Below are 8,870 nucleotides of genomic sequence, written 5' to 3' on the forward strand. Positions count from 1 at the left end.
ACTATTTTATTTTAAAAATAAAAGAATTATAATAGTGACGTTAAAATTTCTTATTTTTACTAGTTAAAGTAATAAAAAATTAAAATTTTAAAATTTTTTTTAAAGTATTCATAAAAAAATTTGAAAAAAAAATAAATAATAAACAAGTTTCAGCTTTCTTTAATATGAATGCTGCTAAAATTTTAAAATATTTTTAGAAAATTGGAAAAAAAAAATGCCACTATATGTCAAGTAAAATATCAAACTTCGGGTAATTTTTATACTCAGTTTCTTAATTTTGATTATTTTTTAATTTCATCAATTAATTTTAAATTTTTTTAGTTCTTTCACTTTAATTTAAATATCATAAAACTCTATTTTTCATGTTAATAAAAATAATAATAAAATATTTCTTTATCTTCACTTTATCTCTCAATTTATTTTTTTTTTCCGTAAAATATATACTAACAGGTGTAATTTATAATAATAATAACAATAATAATAATATTTAATAAAATACAAACACAAATTAAAATGAGTAATATTTAAAAAATTTATGGACTCTTATAATTTAGTTAATATTGAATATTTATTTTATTTTTAAATCTTTAAATTTAAGAAAAATAAATGGATAAAAGGGAAAAATTTTAATACTTTTTAAAAGAGATAAAAATTTATATTTAATAATTAAAATTAATAAAATAAATTTTATATGTGATGTGATTAATATAAATATTTAAAATTTATTAAATTTTGATTAGAAACAAATGAAATTATAGGAGATATAAAGATTGAAAATTAATATTTTATTTATATTGTCTTCGAAACTTGATATAATAGATAAAAATAGGTTTAATAATGCTAAAATCAAAATTAAAAAAAATAAAATAAATTAAAAGGTATTAAATTAAAAATATCCTCAAAATCAAGAGACTAAGAATGAAAATTAGCCTCAAACTTCATAGGGTGGGAATGAGAAGAATGATAGTTGTTATTTTTTCTTTGTGTTTTAGTCTTTTTTTAGTTTATTTAGGAGGAGATAATTATATGTCTATGATCCTCCTCAAAATGGGTTTCTTTGAGGTGATAAGGGCTGGCAATGACGGGCCTCATCTCCAATCCTCACTTTTTGCTTAGTTGTGATCCCTGCGACTCCGGACAGGTCTCAGTCTTGGAGCTTTTCATGGCTCTTGCTGCTTCTCCCCTCTTTATCCATGGTTGTGGCATGTTTTAGTGCTTGTCATTGTTTATGATCCATGAATGGAGATGTGCTCTTGCTAGTGGCGATGGACATGATAGTCTATCCCTAGTACTAGCGATCAACGACGGATCTAAACAGAGGCCATGGCCCCCTTGAACTTTATAAAAATTTAATAGAATATTTATGTAATTTTTATTAATTAAATAAAAATTATCATTCAGCCTCTAAATTTTTAAAATAGTTTATTAATTTATCTTATTTAAAAATTAATCAATTAAAATATTTTTTATATTTATAAAATAAATTTTTGGATTTTTTTTTAAAATAGGACTGAGATTTAGGAAATAGAATCTAAGACCTATCAGATTTACTCGGATCAGAAATTGAGGGATCTTTATAAATTTATTAATTTGAATATTTATATCATTTCGTTCATATAATTTTAATTATATATATTATTTAATATCTATATATTTAAATATTTATACTATTTAAATTTTTTGATAAAAATAAAATAAATTGATTAAATGAACTAAATAATATGATTTTATAAAATATATAAATCTTTTAATTAAGTAATTTTTATAAAAATGAAAATTAGTAAATTAAGTCAACAATTACTTTAAAAAATGAACTAAAAAATATGATTTTATAAAATATATAAACTTTTTAATTGAGTAATTTTTATAAAAATAAAAATTAATAAATTATAAAGCAATAAAATTTTAAAGTAGCCATCCTAATCTATATTTCTTTTCTTATTTATTTTTTATTCGAAGTAAAACATTTACTTTTAATTTTTAAAATTTTAACTTCTCTACTTAATTTTTTTTTATTTTTAAAATATTTATAGCGTAAGTTATTCACTAATTATTTTTATTTAATATTTGAAATTATGATAATTAAATATAATAAAAAATGTTAAATTAATCAAATATATTATTAATTATGCTTTAAATTTGCTAATTACATTTTAATTTTTTATGAATTGATAAAATTAAACCACAATAATTTTACTATTTTCTAAAAATTTAAAACATAATTAACACTACGGTTTAGTATAAATAAAAAATAATTTTAATAATTCACAATTATCTTTTAAATTTAAAACATTTTAAATATAGATTAAAATATTAAAATCACATCTTATTTTTTAATGGATAATAATTTAGATAACTTATATTAAAAAATTTTAAAAATTCATATTCGATATTTAGTAGTGAGTAAATTAATTTAATTTATAAAATTTTATATATGTTTAAAATTAAATTTTATTTTAAAAACTTTATATATGCAAATAAATATTTTTTATAAATTAAATGAAATTAAAATTATTATGAAAAAATAAAATTGAGTCTCTAATTTAAATTTCTGTATTAACGATAATACAAATTATTATGTTTCAGTGTATCACATTTTTATTACTTATCAAGATATTATGGGTTTGATGAACTAGCTTATCGTGATAGTACTCGATAATTTCTCCGCAACAATGAGTCACTATCCGCTATCTTGCAACAGAAGAAAGATTTGGGCTTGCATGTGTTTTGTGCAGTTTTTATTATTTGGACCTAGATTTGAATTGATTAGTGATTTTATTTTTTATAAGTGTAAGACCATTTTCAATGAAATATGGGATTCTGATTTTTTAAAAGAAAAAAAAATGGATTTTAATGTAGCGTATTTTTATTTAATTTTAAATTTAAAATAATATTAACACCATTAAATTACAGTTATTGATTAATTGTAGTATTTAAAAAAAAATATTTTTTAGTCCATGAGATTTAACGTAATTAACACTTTTATCCCTCTATTTTGGCGACCCAACACTTAAGTCTCTCACTTTCTTTTCTGTTCAAATTCGTAGTCCTTCCGTCTAAAATAGCCGTTTGGGACATGTAAATTGACAAAATTGATTCTCACTAAAAGTCCCACTATTTCAAAATCACGAAACTCAAACCCAATGCCTCTCCACTGTAGATTCTTCATCTTCTTCTTTTTTTTTTTTCTTCTTCTTCTTCTTCTTCTTCTTCACCATAACTCCTACCTGTTTCTACAACTTTTTCTTCTTCTTTTTCTTCTTCTTCTTCTTCTTCTTCTTCTTCTTCTTCTTCACCATAACTCTTACTTTTTCTGCAACTCTCAAATAATGTTTCAAGAAGAAGAAAGATAGAAAAGAGAAAATAAAAATAAAAATAAATAAACGATGTCAAAAGAAAATAGAGAAAATATGAGGTAGAACAAAGATGAAAAAGAGAGAAAAAAAAAAAGAAAAATCAACAATGTCAAAAAAATATAGAGAAAATATAAGGGAAAAAAAGATGAAAAAGAGAAAAGAAGAAAGAAAAATCACAATGTCAAAAGGAAATAGAGAAAATATGAGGGAGAAGAAAGATAAAAAAATAGAGAGAAAAAAAAAGAGGAGAACTAACAATGGATAAAAGGAAATGAAAAAGATATGAAAGAGAAGAAAAATAAGGATTTTACATTGAGAGGAGAGTATTTTTGAAAAAAATTAGCACCTCTCACCTTTGAATCTTTGACCAAACTGCTTAAATGGACGGAAGGACTATGAATTTTGATGGAAGAAAAAGTGAGGGATTTAAGTGTTGGGTCGCCAAAATAGAGGGATAGAAGTGTTAATTATATTAAATTTTAGGGACTAAAAAGTAATTTTTCCTAAAAAAATTGAAGCAGAAGAGGAAGAGAAACATAAAAAATTATAAAAGCATTAAACTCAATTATCAGAACTGAAAAAGAAAATGAAAGAGATAATTAAATGAAGTTAAATTAAAATAAAAATTAAAGTTCATTTTTTATTTTTAAGAAATTTATCCTACTTAAATTTTTTTAATTTTATTAATAAAATTAAATAAAACTAAACTGAATTAAATAGTTTATTTATTATTAAATCTCACTTAAAGTTAAAATAAATAATATAATTGAAATTAAATGTGAAATATTTCTAAAACAAACCCAAAAAAACAAAATTTTCCCTTTTGAATGAAATTTGATAGAGTTAAATAAATTCTATCTAAAACGAAAAAAATAAAAATCATGAATAAATTGTTTATTCAAGTGTTGCAATTATATTAGCCATTGATTTCATTTTATTTATGAGGCTCCAAAATCCACCCTATTATACAAAAGCCCAAAATTTTAGTAATAAGTTTCCAAACCCAGCCCTAAACGTACGGGCAGCGTGGCAACCAGAAAGTATTGGGAAAACTCTTCTCTGCAACGTTATCCAAATTACTCGCAACCCCAAAATTTTTGAGGATAGGTTAAAAAGTGTTTTTTATACTAATTACTATTTTTTAATAAATTTTTATTTACTTTATTTATTACATAATTTTTATCTAATTTACATTTTTGAAAATAATAGTTATTTTAATTAGCGGATAATTTTTTCATCAATAATGATTAATGGACGATTTTATAAAAAAAATAAAAATTACATAAAATTATAATAGTTAATTTATATATTAATTATAATATAAAAAATGAATAATATTTTAATAGATGAAAATAGAAAAATAGGAAAAAGTTATTAAACGAATAGAGTACGTTTTAACTAATAAAATTAAGTCTAAGTTTAGTGTTCTCTCTGTCTGTTCTTATCTCTCGTTTCCTCTAACTCCTCCCACTAGATAATTATATAATCAAACACTGCTCTATTTCAAGCTTTCTAAATCTGCCAATCCAATAAGCTAGCAAGCTTAAAGGGTTCATATCCTATTATCCTAAAGAAGATTAAATATTAACCCATCAGTCACTAAAAGAGCTAAAATCATTAGGAAGATTTATAATTTAGTCCTTAAATTTTTTCATTATTAACAAGTCAGTTCCTATATTTTTAGAAACCTATTAAAATGTTCTTTTCTTTTCTTTCCGTCAACGAAGGTCCTTCCGTCATCTTTTCCGTTAAAATTAGATAAAGGAGGAGAGAAAAAAATTTTAAAATTCAATTTTACTCTTAAATAAAACCCCTTATTTAGTCCTTGGATATTGCTATTATTAACAAATCAGTCCCTACATTTTCAAAAATCTATTAAAACATTTTTGTCTTTTTTCATATCTATTAAAACGTTCTTATCATTTCTTTTCGTCAATGAAATAGTTCCTATCTTTTCTCATATCTATTAAAATGTCTTTATCGTTTCTTTTCGTCAATGAAATAGTCCCTCCTCATCGTTTCTTTCCGCCAAAGAAATCGTCCCTCCCTATATTTTTAGAAATCTATTAAAATGTCCTTATCGTTTCTTTTTGTCAACGAAATAGTCCCTATCTTTTCTCACATCTATTAAAACGTCCTTATCGTTTCTTTCCGTTAACGAAATAATTCCTCCTCCTCCTCCTCCTCAAAAAAGAAGAAGAAGAAGAGATGATGATGAAGGAGAAGAAGAAGAAGAAAAAGAAGAAAAAGAAGAAGGAGAAGAAGAAGAAGAAGCAGCAGCAGCAGAAGAAGAAGAAGAAGAAGGAGAAGAAGAAAAAGAAGAAGCAGAAGCAGCAGAAGCAGAAGCAGAAGCAGAAGAAGAAGGCAGAAGCAGAAACAGAAGAAGAAGCAGAAGAAGGAGGAAGAATTGATGAAGAAGAAAAAGAAGGAGGAGGAGGAGGAGGAGGAAAAGAAGGAGGTAATTTGGTCTTTTACTATATTTTTAACGGCAAAGATAGACGGAATGATTATTTCGTTGACGAATAAAAAAGATAAGCACATTTTAATAGGTTTCTAAAAATACAAGAACTAACTTGTTAATAATGACAATACTCAATGACTAAATTGTAAATCTCCCAAACCATTAACTTAAGGACAAAATACCAAGTTAATGAAAACTAGGTCGCCATAGCATAGGAGCAGAAAAATAATATATGTTCAACTGATTCTTCTTCAAGGTCACAAATAGGGCAAATAGGAGAGTAAGCACAGTGCTTCTTAAAGTGATCGGCTCTGGTTGTAATGGAATTGTTGACTGCCCTCCATACAAAATTTTTAATTTGAGAGGGGGAGACTTGTAGGTTCCAAATACTATTCTAAAAAGGAGCATGGTATACTGTTGAGAAAAAAGGTCCCTCTATTATTTATGCACTATATTGATATGTTTTTAGGATATAGCAAACAAATTTCATAGTCAAAATACTAGAAGCATTAAAATGCCAGACCAGCTCCGTATCCTTGTAAACATTCCTCAAATGGATTTTCAAGATTTGAGCACATTCATAGGGGCTGAAATTGGAATAGAGAAAAGGTTGAATCCGTTGTATAGAGGCTGCATCAGTAAGATCAAAAATATAAATAATTGGACTATTCAATAGTCTGTTACTTGAAATTTTAAAACTAGGAAATGTTGGCATCCAGTGGTCCTTCCACACATTCAGTAAGGAAGGTCCAATAATATTCCATTTGTCCTAGCCATTAAGCTTTCCTTTCTTCCATCATGCTCTTCCACACCCATGAGTAGGGGATAGAGGACATTTTTGAAATAGCCTTTTGAAGCTCAAGGGGAGTGTTTTTGCTGAAGATTATATCAGAATTATGTAAGTTTATCTTTTACCCAAACATTTTATTATAATGATCAAAAGTATCCAAGATACTTTTGGCTTCAAGGAAGGAAGCTTTGCCAAAAATTAAAGTGTCATCGGCAAATAGTAAATTAGTTAGCTTTAGACAACCTCTAGCTATTTTGTATCCTTATATGGACTCAAACTTCAAAACATGCTCAAGTAGTCTAGATAAACAATTTGATACCAACAGAAAGAGATATGGGGGAATAGGATCACCTTATTGTATGTCTCTATTGGGTCTAAACGACGATGATTGGAGAGCCATTTATGAGGATATAATATCTAACAGTTGAGATATATTGCTCAATCCAGTTCACCCATATTGCATAAAATCTCAATTTTCTCATAACTCAACAGAAAGCCTTTTTCGAGATTGTCATATGCTTTATGGATGTCCAACTTGATTGCCATAGTTCCTTCTTTCTTTATGAAATGTCGTTTGATGGCATGGAAGGCTTCACGAGGTATGATTATATTGTCTTGAATGCATCTGTAAGGGACAAAAGAAGATTGTAGAGAAGACATAATTTGGTTAAACCAAGATTTCAACCGAATGGCTAGAGTTTTTTTATATCACTTTATATGCAAAGTTGTAAAGACTAATAGGCCTAAAATCTAAGAAAGAAATTGGAGCATCCATTTTTAGTATAAGAATAATATTTGTGTTATTGATTTCTTTAGGCAAAACTCCATGGGATAAAAAATCCTGAACTTAATAAAATACATTGCAGTTAATTATAGACTAATATTTCTGGAAGAATAGACCTTGATATCCATCTGACCATGGAGCTTTGGAAGTTTCCGAAACTACTTGCTTCACTTCTTCTTCTGATATAGTACTATAAAGCGCTTCATTTATTTTGAGATTATCACCTCTAGTATGTGGTGCAACAAATGCTCTTCATTCAAAGTAAGCACTTCTTCTTCTGATATAATACTATAAAGCGCTTCATTTCTTTTGAGATTATCACCTCTAGTATGTGATGCAACAAATGCTCTTCATTCAAAGTATCTCCTACTGTAAAAAAATGTTGAAAGAAGACTCGAGCTTCCTCTTTAAGAGCTAAATAATCCTGGATCCAATGCCCTTCCTTCCTTGTATTAGAGAAATGTAATTCTCTACCTTCTACTAGTTGTATATAGTGAAAGAACCGTGTGTTTTTATCCCCATATGCTAACCAAGAGATTTTTTATATTTAATACCATAAAATTTCTCCTTATTTGTATAAAAAATGGAGTTTCTTTTTTATGCTTGCTAATTTCTCTTAGGAAATAGAAACAAATTGCAAGGATTGTACTATCTCTAGAGTCTTAGATGACGTCTTAGTTAGCGGGATTGACACCTGGTCATGTACCTGGAGGATACCCACCTTGTGGCTCGCCTAGAGGTTACTCGCCTTGTGGCGTTTTTCTTGTCTTCTTCATACCCTCGCCTCTTTAGCTTTTAGTTTTACTTTTGACTCGTCCTTTTGTCCTCTCTCAATACTTGAACTTTATCATCGAGTCTTATGTACTTTAGAGTTTTGTCCATTAGCTACTGATAGGTAGTGGCGGGATTTTTGATAAATGAATGCGTGTTCCTTTCTTTAATACTTCACATACTATCTTATGATTTAATTCTTCCACCTGTATTGCTTCTGCATCAAATCGTGAGATAAACTTCCTTAAAAACTCGCTCTCTCCTTGGTGGATCTTTCGCAAGTCAGAGGAGAGTTTTTTAGGAGGTGTACAAGTAATAAACCTGAATTTAAATCTTTCCCAAGTCAGATGAGAGCTTTTTAGGAGGTTTTTATATTTAATACCATAAACTTTCTCCTTATTTGTATAAAAAATGGAGTTTCTTTTTTATGCATGCTAATTTCTCTTAGGAAATAGAAACAAATTGCAAGGATTGTATTATCTCTAGAGTCTTAAATAACACCTTAGTTAGCGGGACTGATACCTAGTCATGTGCCTAGAGGATACCCGCCTTGTGGCTCGCCTGGAGGTTACTCGCCTTGTGGCGTTTTTCTTGTCTTCTTCTGTAACAGCCCGAAAATCGAACTGCTACCGACACTAGGATCCAGATCGACTTAAGGTCGCCGGGACCCGTAGTAAGCCTGTTATACTGTCTGTGTACCTGTGAAAT

Source organism: Manihot esculenta, chromosome 8, assembly GCF_001659605.2.
Source record: "Manihot esculenta cultivar AM560-2 chromosome 8, M.esculenta_v8, whole genome shotgun sequence".
Classification (NCBI taxonomy): domain Eukaryota; kingdom Viridiplantae; phylum Streptophyta; class Magnoliopsida; order Malpighiales; family Euphorbiaceae; genus Manihot; species Manihot esculenta.